General features: G+C 42.4%; 1 long non-coding RNA gene across 1 annotated transcript in view; it reads right to left on the bottom strand.

Annotated features, from left to right (window-relative positions):
• Nucleotides 1–1,642: 1,642 nt before the first annotated feature.
• LOC110321192 overlaps nucleotides 1,643–15,253 on the bottom strand; it is a 35,489-nt gene continuing 21,878 nt past the window's right edge. The window contains exons 3-4 of the long non-coding RNA XR_002380510.1: nucleotides 7,677–7,763; nucleotides 1,643–2,109 (exon numbers count right to left, since the gene is read on the bottom strand). This is a non-coding gene — a long non-coding RNA (uncharacterized LOC110321192). The remainder of the gene's footprint in view (nucleotides 2,110–7,676; nucleotides 7,764–15,253) is intronic.

Here is a 15,253-nt window from a genome sequence, read left to right as displayed (position 1 = left end):
AAACTAAGAGTAATGACAACCTCAGATCATTCCCCTTAACTCTGAATAAGTAGTTGATTCTTGGTTGTCTATAGCAAGAACAGAAGGAATGCTAACTGTAAACACATGTCATTCCAGAACTAAATAAGCACTTTGCAATCTCTGTATGCCAGGTGCACTGTTTGTAAGGATTTGTTTTATTTTAAAGTGTGTGCTTACTTGCACTTACATACATACATACATACATACATACATACATACGAGTGCTAGTATGCTCACATGTGAATTTGTGTGTGTGAATACCATGTGAGGGGAGGCCAAATGGGGACAGCAGATATCCTAGTGCTAGAGTTACAGGTTGTATAAGAACAGCACTTTTGGAAGGCCTTGTGGGGTATCAATTGGAGGAGAGACCCTTGGTCCTGTGAAGGCTGGATGCCTTAGTGTAGGGGAATGTCAGGGCGGGGAGGCAGAAGTAGGTGGGTGGGGGGACACCCTCATAGAAGCAGGGGGAGGGGAAAGGGGTTTTCGGGGGGGGGCTAGGGGTGGGATCAAGAAAGGGGATAACATTTGAAATCTAAATAAAGAAAATATTCAATTAAAAAAAAAAAAACAACAGCACTTTCTCTTAACAGCTGTGCCATCTCTGTAGGCCCACGCCACCCCCACCCTCCAGGTGTTGTGTTTTATAAAAAGAGTCAAGGATATACTTTGTATGGAACATCAAACAGTATGGTGAGGTGGGAGGGGTGCCTTAGTGGGCCCATGCTGGGCCTCCTTTCTCCAGGAAGAGGAGTTAAGAAGGGTGTAGAGACAGAGAAAGACAGAGGGGGTGGGGAAGAGGGAGGGAAAGAGGGAGAGAAAGAGAGGAGAGAAAGGGGAGAGCAGGAAAGGAAGAGAATCAGAGAGACAAAAGGGACAGAGAGAGGGAGGAGGGGAGGAGGGGCCAAACAGCCCCTTTTATAGGAAGCCAGGCCTACCTGGCTGTTGCTAGGTAACTGTTGGGCGGTCCGGTCTGTAGAAGGAATGCTAACACCAGATACACTTTAACTGGTGGGAATTCAACAAAGAACAAACAAAGTCTAGTATTTCTTTTAAAGACATGGTTTCATGTAGCCTAGACAGGCTTCAAACTCACTACAAGGCCAAGGGTGACCTTGAATTTGTGATTCCCCCTTCCTCCACCTCCCAAATGATGGGAGTACGGGCAAGCGTTCCTTTTCCTTGCCCACTGTTTTAGAAACTGAAGATACTTTGGTAAGAGTAGACATGACAAGAGAGAGCCATGGACTTAGTGAGGAAACTCGAAAGAGTTCTCCGCCCTAATACTTGACAGTGAAGTTTCTGTCACAGTGCCCTCGAGGCAACATTAGCTTGTGCGGCATCAGATTTGGCAGTGTGGTTCACAGCCTCCTCCACCCCACTGCCACAAAGCCTGCTGCCCCTGGATGGCCTCTTCTAACTCTAATCAGATACCAGAGTCCCTGGTTTAAAGGTGTAGTCAAATTACATGTTCACTTTCCTGATCTTTCACAATTGAAAACTGCTCAATCTCTCCAAACCATAGCTCTCCTCTTGCTTCTAGAATTCTCTCACCCTTGTTCTCCCCATTCAAGACACACAATCTGACCATTAGTCGTAGAAGGCACTAGAGTGTCTGACTGTTGCTTACTGGTCTGCTGATAGTCTACGTTACACCAAGGCCACATACAGAAGCTGCTGTCTGTTGCCACTAACGTACAAAGAGAATATTCCCCAAGTGACTTGGCAATGTTTACATAAGAGCCAAGGTGGGTTCCCAGTGTGGCAATTCCAGTCACAGTCTCCCTGTGCTACAATCAAACAGCACTAGCAAACCAGTGAACCATGAGACCAGCTTTGTAAACCAAAGCCATAGGCATTCTCCTGTGCGTCTGTTCTGGAAGTGATTTGAAACTTGGGCCACCTTCAGATTGTCTTCCAGAAATGGGCCATAAATTTAAATTTTGAGCATCATCTCTTTGAGAGCCATCTGGTGCTGATTTTTCTTCGGCACCTCCTGAGGACTCCAGGGAGCCAAAGAAGGAAGGAAACAATAATTCTTTTCTCTGCAGCTGCTGAAGTAGTCATCAACGTTTGTTTTCCTCTTACCTACAAATGAGAACCAGCATTTAGAGCAGGCCAGGTTTTGTTAATGCAATGGCTTAGGGTCCAGAAGGGAATGACTTATTTTGTTATATTTAATCCTAATGGCTGTGGAGGCATCTAAGCTTTCTTGAATCAGATAATGTGATTTCTCAGCTCCAGGATGAAAACAGGGGGAAAACCAAAGCAGACTTGTTACAGAATAGCTTCTTTTTCCAAGAGTCAGCACACTGTTTTCCTGTGTTCTGTCCATTGCAGGATAAATATTGTACTTGTACATATTCTTCATGATAAGACCTTTGAGTCTACCCTTTTCCTCAGTGCTTATTGTCACCAACATCAACACCTCCTCCAATCTGCATATGACATTTGGGTAACTCCTGAAGGTAGATGTAAGTTTCTATGAATATATAACCTATTTTATTATTTATTGTATAAAAGAGACACAATTAATAAGAACAAACTCCCCAAGGACCACCATTTCCTTGAGACAACAGGTGAACAGCTTTGTCCAAGGCACAGCAGACAGCTGACTTCGTGGTAAGATTGGAAAGCTCTTCCCAGAAATCGGAACTTAACACTTGCTGAGAAGCCTGGAGTGTGAGGATGCTCAATGACGCTCAGCTTCTTTGGTCAGACTGACCTAGAGCTCTGTGCCCCAAAACATCCAAATGAACTAAAGTAGGTCAGCAGATGCTCTGTCTGCCTCAACTCACTTTTTAGTACATTGATCCGACTTCCTTTCCTTAGGAGTCTCTTTATCCTTACTGTGGGCAAGAGAGAAATAAGAAAAGGGGCAAGAAGGGTAAGTCCCACCTAAAGGGATTCTCTAAATTCAAACTGAAAACAGGAGATAACTGTCATGGTTTTCACAAGGGCTCATCATGCTGATGATGACACATAAAACAACCTTCCCAAGTGTTTCTCTTAAGAACAACAAAATGCAATTTAGAGAACAGTGGTAACAATCTATTAACCTTATGCCTATACTGTTTGTCTCTCCCATCAATACACCAGAGACACTTCATTTCATCAACCATCTGACCAAGAACCACTGCGTGAGGCTCAGCAGGGACAAAGGCTGTGGAAAGCTGGCCATCTCTCATTCCTTCTCGCCCCAGCCATTTTGTTTGTACAGCTTGAAAATGCTCTATTGAGAGATGATGATGAAAAAATAACATGTACGAGATCGCAAAGCTTATTCCCACACTGTACATCTTTTCGATGAGGAAGAATAGTACCTAGAGTGGATGAAGCTTGTAATCAAGTCAGGGTGACACCAGGAATAGGAGAACAGTGGCTCCTGGTATGGCACAGTGGAAAGAGGATGCTCTCATTTTTCCTTCCTCAAAAAAAAAAATATGATTTTATTTTTCTTATGTATTTTTTAAACCAGTTGTTAAGAGCTTTTGGTGCTGCTTCTAGGAATTTGTCATTTGTCACTGGGCTCGGACAAGGATGTGGGCTCAGATGAGAATATCAGAAACAGGGACCTGGGCTTTGTTTACTGCTTTGCTAAATTATTTTCTTATGTAATCTCTTGGCTTACTACTTTACTTAATTATTCTCTTGTGTGACCTCCTTGTTTACTACTTCGCTTGATTACTTTGTCTTTGATCTAAGAACTGACCATGGTTTTTGGATGTGCCTAGAATGATATAAAAACGAGCTGGAGAGATATAAAGCTACTTCAGCCTCAGCACTGGCTGAAGTCATGTGATAATTTTGTTCAACTGTTTTTCTTTTTCAATCCTCACTCCCTCCCTTGAGACCCCTTGACTGAGCTGGCTTGGCCAACCGGTACATGTTTTTTATGTGTGTATAGCATGTATGCATGTGGCACAGCATACATGTGGAGATCAGAGGATAAAGTCAGTCATTGTCCTTGTGGGAAGGAGGGTCTCTGACTTGAGTTACAGTTGTTCTGACCTGTTAAGTGTCTGGGGTATTTCTGTCTCGGCCTGCCTTCTCACCATAGGTACTCTGGGACTACAGATTTGATTGTAACTACAATCAAATGCATTGTCGTTGTCCAGAGTTGACAATGTTAATCTTCTCCCCGGTCTTGCAGTTCCAGAGCCTAAAACATGCCATGGTTTTCATGATGTTCCACTTTCCTTCACCCCAAAAACCCCACACTTACCATCCAACCACTCAGTACAGGTGGAAAACGGTGCTTGGTCCAGTGTTTGCCTTGGATAAGCTAGGAGGACTGCATGCTACAAGGTAGAATTCTATCAAATTTCTCTATATATGGACTTGCAACCATTACTATTTTGACATGTGATGAAAAACATTCAGGCGCCTGAGTGCTGGAATAATTTTCTGAAAGGAGTAAGCCTTATATCCATACTTTCTTTTGTCTGGTGCTCAGAGCACTGAAGTTTTCTGCTGGCTTTGGGACTTTTCTGCAAACAGCTCAGCTGAGACAGTACTCAAGAGCTTATGGAAACAAAGACCATGTGGAAGCCGGCCAAGCCTGACAGTGAGCCAGTACAGGGGACAGTGGTGTCTGCAAAGGCTATTTTATTGAGAAGGAATCTCAGGGCCAACCTAAATTACACTTTATTTTGCAGCATAACTGGCCTGTAATGCTAAAAATTAAGAACTATTCAATTAAAGAAGACTAAAGAGATGATGATGAGGTGTCATTTTTGAATCCTGAACCAGAACTACCATTTTGCTGTCAATGGCATGAGGAAACACCTAACACAGTAGATCTTTTTTTTAAAATAGACTATCAATTTAAAGGTGCCCTTTCTGGCTAGTTTTGATTTGAAATCTATTTTGTGAGATATTAGAATAGCTGTGCCTCCTTGCTACTTACTCTCATTTGCTTAGAATTCTTCTTTTCATCCTGTTATCCTGAGGTGGTGTCTATCTTTGATGACGAAACAACAAAATACAGATCCTGTTTCTAAACCAATCTGTTAGTTTATGGCCCTTACAGGGGAATTGAGACCTTTAATAGAGTTATTATTGAAAGATGTGCATTAATCTCTGTCAGTTGTTCTGTGGTGCTTTCTTAGTCCTTTTGACTGACTTTTGAAGAATTGCTTATTCCTTGGGTCTGCCTGGGGCTCTTATCTCTCTCTTCATACTGAAATATTCCAGTTTAGTGGCCGTCATTCCCATAGCATGCTTCTATAATGCAATTTTTTTCTCCATCAATTATATCTGGTAGTTTTTTGTTTTGTTTTATTTTGTTGGTTTTGGTTTTGGTGTTGTTGTTGGTGGTGGTGGTGTTGTCTTAGTTAGTGTCTGTGATCTTTCAGAACATCAGAATGGTAATTCAAGCCACACAGACTTTGAAAGTCTCCATTGACAAATTGACTGTCGTTCTGATGGGCCCTCCTCTCTTATAGCTTTTAATATCATTTCCTTGTTCTGTAAACAAAGTGTTAGTGCTTTGACTATTACATGATGTGGATATTTCTTTTGGTTCTGTCTATTTGGTGCTCTGCATGCCTTTTACATGTCCATAGGCAACCGTATCTTTAGATTAGGAATGTTTTCTTCTATGGTTTTGTTGAAAATATATTATGTGCCTTGGATTTGGGTTAATTCTACTCCTGTGCCTATTATTTCTAGACTTTGTCTTTTAGAGTGTTCCAAAGTCACTGCATATTCCATTCATGAGTATTTTTATATTTAGCATTTTCCTTGACTGAGTGACCCATTTTCTTTATCTTGTCATCGGCACTGGTATTCTTTCTTCCCTTGACCTATTCTATTGTCATTGAGCTTTTTGTTTGATTCAATGAATTTCTCACGTAGAGTTAGATTCAATTTGGCTTTTCCTCAGACATTCTCTCTTTATCAAAATCTACTTTTATATCTAGAATTGTTTCCCTTACTTCACTGAAATGATAGTGTTCTTTGGTGTTTATTCTGGCAATCATTTATATCCTCTTTGAGTTCCTTAAATATATTTATAACTGTTATTCTGAAACCATTGCCTCGTAAATCATATAAGTTAATTTGCTAGAGAACAATACTATGGGCATGGTAACTTTGGGTGGTGTATTAGGGTTTCTATTTCTTCAGTGGAACACCTTGACAAAAAAGCAAGTTGGGAAGAAAAGGTTTTATATGGCTTAAACTTCCATATCTCTGTTCATCATCTAAGGAAGTCAGGACAGGAACACAAACAGGACTGGTACATGTAGGTAGAAGCTGATGCAGAGGCCATGGAGGGGGTGCAGCTTATTGGCTTGCTTCCCCTGGTTTGTTCAACCTACTTCTTATAGAATTCCAGACCACCAGCCCAGGAATAGCACCGTCCACAGTGGTCTGGGCTCTTCCTTACCAAGCACTAAAGAAAACGCCCTATTGCCAGATCTTACAAAGGCATTTTCTCAATTGAGATTCCATCCTCTCAGATGATTATAGGTCATGTCAAGTTAACATAAAACTAGCCAGAATCGGTGGTGACCTATTGCCTTGGTCACTCACATTGTTTGTGTTTTTGCAATGGGACTGAAACATCTGGAGTTGGGCTGTTAGATTTTCTTGTATGTATATCCGTCAAGCTTTTGTTGACAGGGTGTTTGGATCTCTGTTTGCTACTTTACCAACATGTCAGCTTATGGGTCAGTCAAACAAGGTTTGGGGAATTCTGTCTGGTGGAGAACCAGTATTTATTCTGGAGTAGGGTATCAAAAGTGGCCCCAGCTAAGCAAGGGTTAGGTGCAGCTTCTGAGAGCAGGAGCAAACCTTCTGTAGTAAGGTTCTTAGTGAAGATCCTCAGAAGTCTGTGGAAGGCTCACAGGTCTCCACAGGTGTTACTTAGGAGGCAGGGCTTGGGTTTGCATGCACACACACACACACACACACACACACACACACACACACACACAATGGGGGATGTGATGCGCCTGAGCCCATGGTATAAAAATTTAACTTATAAAAATAAAGCTAATCTATAATATGAATTGTTTTTTGACAGAATCATGTTAGGTAGCTCTGGCCTGGAACTCACTCAGCAAGGAGACTAGGTCGCCCCCAAACTAAGTCCTCCTCCTGTTTCTGCACCCAAAATGCCAGGATTACAGGTATGTGCCACCATATCAGTCTCCATGACATGTTCTTCCAAGTAGGTGACATTCAATTCGATGTCTAGGGTCCTCAAAGGAGTGGGTAACACCATGTAACACATTTGCCACCTGACCAGTAAGATGTTAGTTCCTAAGATGCATTCTGGCTTCAATATTAGACTGGAGAAAATACACATATTGAGATCATAGCCACATTTTAATCAGAGCATACAAATTTAGAGAAAGGATCCAAACAAATAATGACTCTACTTTTATGCCTAATTTAGTATCTAAACAAATTAGCATAAACTTAATAGTTTATAAATAACACAAGGCTGTTATCTTACAGTTCTGGGCATCAGAAGTTCATATTAGATTTACAAGGAAACTACAAGAAACTCCTTTTGCTTTAATCTGCCAGCTTACAAAAGCTGACTACATGCCTTGGCTTGCCACCGCACCCCACCCCACCCCACTTTTCTATTATTGCATATGCAGTGTTGTTACATGGTATGTTCCTCTGAGTTACAACATTACCTTCAAATGGAAATATTTGTCCCAGGAAGGAAGAAAAGGCTCATGCGCTTCAGGTGACAAACAGGAGCTAACCAAAAGTTCACATGTCTAAGGAAAAAAAAAAATAGAAGTTTTACCAAGAGTGAAAAAAAAGGGAGTAAGATTTCTGGGTGGAGAGTGATCAACCAAAGTGTGGAAACTGCGGAACTGGCCGAAAGCTGTGTAGGCTGTCTCTGTGCTGCAGTTTTTGGAGTGTCACCAGGTGGAGGTGGGGTTTGCGGTGATATAGCTGAGTGGCTTTTGAGTCATACCTGCTCCTTGTAAGTAATCCTTCTCCCATGCTTCTGATATGAAGCTCTAGAGAAAAACAAATCATTGCTTCATCAGTTTGGATGTTGGAGCCTTCATTGTTCGGCCTTTTGCTGACTCAGTGTTGGGGTGAGTAAATCTGTGTGTGTTTCATCCTCCCAGGAAAAGCCTGTCACATAACACATGTGGCCTCGATTACAATGCCTCCATACAGCTTAGACACTCTATCTATATCTCCGTTGCTTACCAATCTCTTCTTCAAGAAAATATTGTACAACGACTGAGATATTTGATTGTTTAGTTCGTTTGGAAACATTGTTTGTTTATTTGTTTGTTTGTGTGTTCTAGTTTTCTAGACAAGGTTTCTCTGTGTAGCCCTTGCTGTCTTACAAATAGCTCTGAGACCAGGCTAACCTCGAATTCAGTGATTTGATTGCCTCTGACTCCCTAATGTGAGGTTCAAGACGTGTACCAGTATCACTTAGCTGAGTTTTTTTTTTTTAGATCTTATCACTGAGAAAAAGAAGTTGTAACCAGAAGTTTAATCTAAAACCAAAATGAAGTGAATATTGTATTGCCCCACTTTCCTTGAGATTAAATACATTTGATAGAATCACATACTAAATACAAATTAAATAGATATAACATTGATGAGATTCCAGACCCCAGGCACTGTGGTCTCTCTATGACCTACCGCTCTTCCTCCACCCCCTGTTTTAACCACATTATGTTCTCTGTGTTTCGCTGCCCCGCTGTTTTCTGCCTATGCTTGAACTGGCAGGGCTGTTCCTTTCTGAACCCTGGGCATTTCTCAAACACAGAGTTAGAGGCTCTTCTTTTTCTTTTCTTTCTTGTTTATTAACTTACCCAGGAGGCTGACTGTTGGGAGCAGACCACAGAGAATTTCTGAAGAGACACCTCCTCAGGCTCTCAGCCGACAGCAAGGCAGGCAAGCATCCAAAAATACATCTGAAAACCGAAAATCGAAATGGTTCCCCATCGTCAGGTTTCTTAATCAATAATTCTATTTACTTGGTGTCAAGCCTGTGAAGGTGGCAGATTACTTTGATGTGCAAAGCCTCCGGCTGCCAGTGCTGGCACCTAGAAACCACAGTGCCTGGATTCAGTATTCCACACTCCACCTCCTCCACACTCGACTGAACAGCAGCAGCTACATAACTGCTGTCCACTGCGTTCTTTTAATTTCTTTTGCAATTACGTGGTTTCCTCTTATTTGAGCATGGAAGAATTTTAGATATAAGAGAGTAATCATTAGAGAAGAGGCCTCACATGGAAGACGGAAGTACGAAATTACTCTCTTATTTGAGATTTTAGACTTTGTCTACCTTGAGCTTTTGAATCAGACCAGAGGTCCGACTGGGGTAAGACTACACAGAGTGACTTCCTCTGGGACACAGAGTGTAGCAGTGACATACCTTCGCAAATGGCCACTATTTTTATCTAAACATCACTCAGCCAGAGATAATAGTGTTCCTGAATTGTCAAAGCCAGTACAAAGCAGAACAAAGAAAAAACACACTCTGTGGAGTACTCTCTTCGCTTCTAATCTAGAACATGCTGCACTCACACTGAAAAAGAAAAAAAAAAACCTGCTTTGAATGCAAATGGTATTTGAAAAAACGGATGTACACCACTAATAGTGCATGTCTAAAATACATTTTGCATCAATTTTCCTGTAAGTTAGAGGACAAATATTGGAAAAAGAGTTGTCTTCATCACAAGTGTAGTCAAGATTTACAACTTTCCATGCAGAAGCCAGTGATTTTACTTTAAATGTTTAGTAATAATATGCTCACAAACTTTTACAAACTATGGCTTGTCCACAGGTAGAGAGAACAATGTGAGAGCATAAGAGACCCAGCAACCAACTAGACAGGAGGATGAAGGTGGACAGATATCATGTGCATGCGGAGAAGGGTGATCTTCACCAAGATCCAGTTCCTATCTGGCTTCATCCATTTCATCTCCCCACCTCTCCTAACCTAGCTTTGAGAATGCTCATCATTCCATTTTTAAATAGTTTTTATTTTATGTGTATGGGTATTGTGCTTGCCTGTATGTCTATACAATACTATGATGGTGCTTGATCCCAAGAAAGGCCATGAAGACATCAGATCTTCTGGAACTGGAGTTACAAACAGCTATAAGCTGTCATGTGGGTGCTGGGATTCAAACCCTGTAAAATGTAACTTTGATTACCCCGACATAATTGTTGTCTCTGAGGCTTACCGTCTATGTCTGCTAACCTAGGCCTGTTTCTGGAAGTTTCTAGTGTCCATACAAACTAATCTAGGCCTAGAGTGTTTTTAGCCTCTGAGACTTGCTGCTTAATAAGCTCACTCTTTCTAGCGCTTTCTGAATTCTGGCTGGCTGGTTCAACTCAGCTGTTCTGGCTCAAACTCCTCTCCACGCTGTGTTGGACCCACACCAGGGAAGTCAGGGAATCCCCGAAAAAACACGAGAGGCCTTCTTGTTGTAAAAGCATGAGGCAGTTTAATGGTGGGGCCTCGGGCCGATGCATATCTCACGCAGGAGGCAGAGGCATCGACCCTGAAACCCAAAAGCTAGGGGTTTTTATAGGGAGTTATAGGGAGTTATAGGCCTCTGGCTTTCAAGTTCCTAATAATGCCCTATTTGTCTCATGTTATACTTTTGACTATAAGTTCTTTGCTTTTCTTGAATTTAATTCCTTTCAGCTGATGGTGGGCTTCAGCTGTCTCTGCTGACCTGCACTGCGCTGCGTGTACGCACAAAGGAACTCATCTCTACTGTGCTATACTCACTTCTCTGACTCCTACGAGACTCAAGTCCACTGGACTGAACTGAACTGACTGACTCTCCCCTGCACTGCTCCTAAATAGCTCCCTCCCCAACCCCATGCTGTTCTTGTGAGAATTGGGCGTAACCTATCTCTAACTCATTCTGTTAAATCTTTCTCTGATTTGTCACTTTGTCTGCCCCTCAGTTAGACATCACTTTTAAACATGGCTGGTTCCTTCTACCAACTAACCTTACCTTCATTGTTTGGGATTAACATTGTGTACTAAGGGCATATTTGTATTTCAGCCAGAGTGGCCATGTTGCTGGATTAAAATTCCTCTACAGAACCTAGGTCCTCTAGGAGAGAAGCTAGTGCCATTAAGCCATCTCTACAACACCCTGTTCACTTGATCTTTCAGAAGTATTTGCTGAGAATCTTTCCTGCATCTAGCCCGTTAATGTTAGAAATGCATTAGTGGTCAACTGTATGATATCTGTCCACACTTTTGTACAGTCCAAAGGAACACAATGTTAGATGTTCTGGGATTACTTACCTCATGGAGCAATAAGAACAGAGTCTAATCAGGTTCTTATGAAAAGGGCATCTGATAATAATGCAGAAAGTCAAGATCAGCTTCCTGTGAAAAGTGTACCCTGACTATAAGAAGGAAGAAAAGGGGAGACAAGATGGTTAGAGATGAAAAACCCTTCTAAAGAAAACAGCACATCCAGAGGCTCAGTGGCCATGTTGAAGGAACTGGGGGCTCAGCCATTCTGAAGCACAGGTGTAGGACGGTTAGCAGCAGCAGATGCTGTGAGAATGATGGCTGGGCTGTGCAGGCCGCGCAGAGCTTTCTAGGCTTTCCTCAGGGATGAGTGTATGCTGAGGTAACTGTTTCACATGGAGTTCCTCCTCCAACTGAGATGCAGGAACATCTTGTTTTCTCTGTCACTATAGAAGGCTAATCAAATTTTAGTGAGTCTGTGTCATATGCTTCACCATGACAGCACTAACTCCAAGGACCTAGCAGACACAGGCAGGCTGATGAATGTTGAGTGTGCGTTGATGTTCCTGGTAAAGGGATGTTAATGGGTGCCTTGAAAGCCATATTTAAGGAGTCTTCTCTTTCCCAGTGGTCATGGAGTGCCAAGAAAGGATTTTGAGCTATTTTGGGGCCAAATTGTCTTAATTTACTCACAGCAATAACTATTTTATGTTCTCTCCCTTACCTCTAATCAAATTGGGAGTCTTTCAGAATACCAACCAAGAAAGTAATGCTGTTAGATATTAAGAAACTTAGATCAACAGAATAAAACCAAAATGTGCCTCCAAGAGTGACTCAATTTATAAATGACAAAAGTTAAAAGCCAGGTGTGGTGGTACCACATGCCTGTAATCCCAGTACTTAGTAGGTGGCCTAGGATATGATGTGCTCAAGGCCAGAATTGGCTGCATAAACTCTTCTCTGTTAAAAAGACTATGATCTTTATTACAATATATCAATTTTAAGAAAGATAATTCAGTCAATCATGAACAAGTTTAATAAACAGAACTGTGATGGTTTGTATATGCTCAGCCAAGGGAGTGGCATTATTAGAAGGTGTGGCCCTGTTGAAGTAGGTGTGGCCTTGTTGGAGTAGGTGTGTCACTGTGGGTGTGGGCTATAAAACCCTCATCCTAGCTGCCTGGAAGCAAGTCTTCCACTAGCAGCCTGCAGATGAAGATGTAGAACTCTCAGCTCTGCCTGCACCATGCCTGCCCAGATGCTGCCCTGCTCCCACCTTGATGATAATGGGCTGAACCTCTGAACCTGTAAGCCAGTCCCAATTAAATGTTGTCCTTTATAAGATTTGTCTTGGTCATGGTGTCTCTTCACAGCAGTGAAACCCTAAGTAAGACAAGAACTAAGAAAAGCTAGGCAACATTAGACCTGAGCTCTGACCATGAGCAGGCTCTGGAATTCAAAGTATATCATCTCAGCTTCTCTCCACATAAGTTCTGTGGAAGGCGTTACAATCAGAACACAGTTACAGAGCCTTAGCACTGCATTGAGAGTCACCATAAGGGGAAACTCACACAAGGGAAAGCTAGGACAGAGGTAGATACACAGCCCAGGCCACTTCTTTCTTTATGTGCTAATACAACTTTCCTGTCAGTTTTTCTCAGTGGCTGAGGTTAAGAGATATTTCAGAAGCTGAATGAGTTGGTGCACACCAGTATTTCTAGAACTTAGGGGGATGGTGGGTGGGTTACTTCAAGTTCAAGGCTGGCTTGATGTACACAGAGAGTGCCAGACCAGCTAGAGCTACATACCCTGTCTGAAAACACAAAATAGGGATGCTGTATGCTGTGTATGTCAAAGAAGATTACAACAGTCCACCTTTCCCTCATCTTGACCCCGTGGTCAATAACTCAGTAGTTCTCAGAAGTCCTTCAGGAAGGTTTTAGAATATAGTCATGTGCCATTCACTCCATCTGTTGAGGTGAGCACTCAAGGGTGTCCTAAGATGCCCTTTGTCGTTTCTTAACACTCATTTCTTCGGGCTTGGAGATGTTGCTCTATTTAATGTGTGAGGTGCCTGCAATAAAATTATTTTCCATCTCAAGATGATCTGCTATGGATTTTAGTACTTTGTATCTTATCACTATTCTTTAAATGTGTCTGTCTCAATTCATCTTTGTCCAAAAAGCTGTTGAATTTCTATGATGTGGTGTCCAGGCAGGGCAGACATCTGGAAAACATAGACTGGATGGAAAGCAAACAGTAGGGACGTTCTGCATGAGAATTCTCCAGACACCTCTCCAGGAGGAAATAACAGTCCTGCAGAGAGAATGAGCCTATTTCTATCAAGCTGTTCTTTGGAAGACAGTCCCTGGGCATCATCCTGTTAAATTTGACACTTGGCAGGTAGAGTCTTGTGTGATCGGCTAGATAAGATTCACTCTCTAAGTCCATTTCTTTCAAGCTTCCTACAGATGTTATGAAAGGAGCATCTTTACCATGTTGACAGCTGCTTGATGTGAAGGGAAATGAAATTTAAGGCCTGGGATTCATGTAACTTTAAAAGAAAATTGTGTAAATTCAAGGTTCAAATAATGTGAGACATAAAAGGGTTCTTTTAATGTAAAAACTTAAGGTTAAAAACTGCCTTTAAAAAAGCAAGCCCAGGTCGCCTTGAAACTAAAGTCAACTTGCCTTGGCTATTCTGGCCGACTCAACAGCCATCTGAGGAGTGCAGGAACTTGGCCTTGGCTGGCTCGACAGCCATCTGGCAGGACAGCACCTCCCCCACCCTCAGCCCCCCCTCGTTAGGGACCCTGATGTAGCAGCCTCTTGTGAGGCTATGCCAGTGCCTGGCAAACACCGAAGTGGATGCTCACAGCCAGCTATTGGATGGAATAGCTATCCCAATGGAGGAGCTAGAGAAAGTACCCAAGGAGCTGAATGGGGATGCAACCCTGTAGGTGGAACAATATGAACTAACCAGTACCCCCTGAGCTTGTGTCTCTAGCTGCATATGTAGCAGAAGATGGACGAATCGGCCATCACTGGGAAGAGAGGCCCCTTGGTCTTGCAAATCTTATATGACCCAGCACAAGGGAAGGCCTGGACCAAGTAGTGGGAGTGGGTGGGTAGGGGAGCAGGGGCGGGGGGGGCGGTATAGGGAACTTTCGGGATAGCATTTGAAATGTAAATAAAGAAAATAATTTAAAAAAATACGAAAAAAAGACATAGTTTAAAGTGCCTAAAGTTGTACATCACTCAGATGTATTGTCCTTCCTGATAAACCCTGGCCCCTGAAATTCCCTAGCCCACACATACTATTCTGCTGACTTGTAACCACCTTGCTGACATTCAAATGAGCCAATCACGTGTAACCGCCCCAATTCTCCCCAACCCCCTGACCTGTACCCCATAAAACCCCCTAGCTTTCAAGCCTCGTGGTCGATGCCTCTACCTCCTGCGTGAGGTATGCATCAGCCCAGAGCTCTGCCATTAAACTGCCTCATGCTTTTGCAACAAGAATGTCTCTCGTGATTCCTTGGGATACCCTGACTCCCCGTGACCTGTGGGGGGTCCCTGAGAGGGTGTCCTACAGATGAAGTATAGTTTTTTATCATTTGACATCAAGATGAAAATAACTGTTTTCTCTTTCTGTTCTCTAAACATTTGTCCAATCTCCTTACATCACATGAATTAAAACTTCCTTTCACACACACACACACACACACACACACACACACACACACACAGCTCTGTATTTTATACAAGTGACTTTTCGTGTTTGACTTGATTTAGTTTGGTTTGTGATGTTGTTATTTTGAGATAGTCTCTTTCCTCAGACTCATGGTCCTCCTGCCTCATGTTCCAAAGCACTGAGTATAGCCTTATGTAGTAGGATCTGATGATGTTTTGGATTTCCTCAGGGTCTGTTGCTATGTCTCCCTTTTCATTTCTGATTTTGTTAATTAGGATGCTGTCTCTGTGCCCTCTAGTGAGTCTGGC

Source organism: Mus pahari, chromosome 5, assembly GCF_900095145.1.
Source record: "Mus pahari chromosome 5, PAHARI_EIJ_v1.1, whole genome shotgun sequence".
NCBI lineage: Eukaryota > Metazoa > Chordata > Mammalia > Rodentia > Muridae > Mus > Mus pahari.
This window is presented reverse-complemented; position numbering and strand designations above follow the sequence as displayed.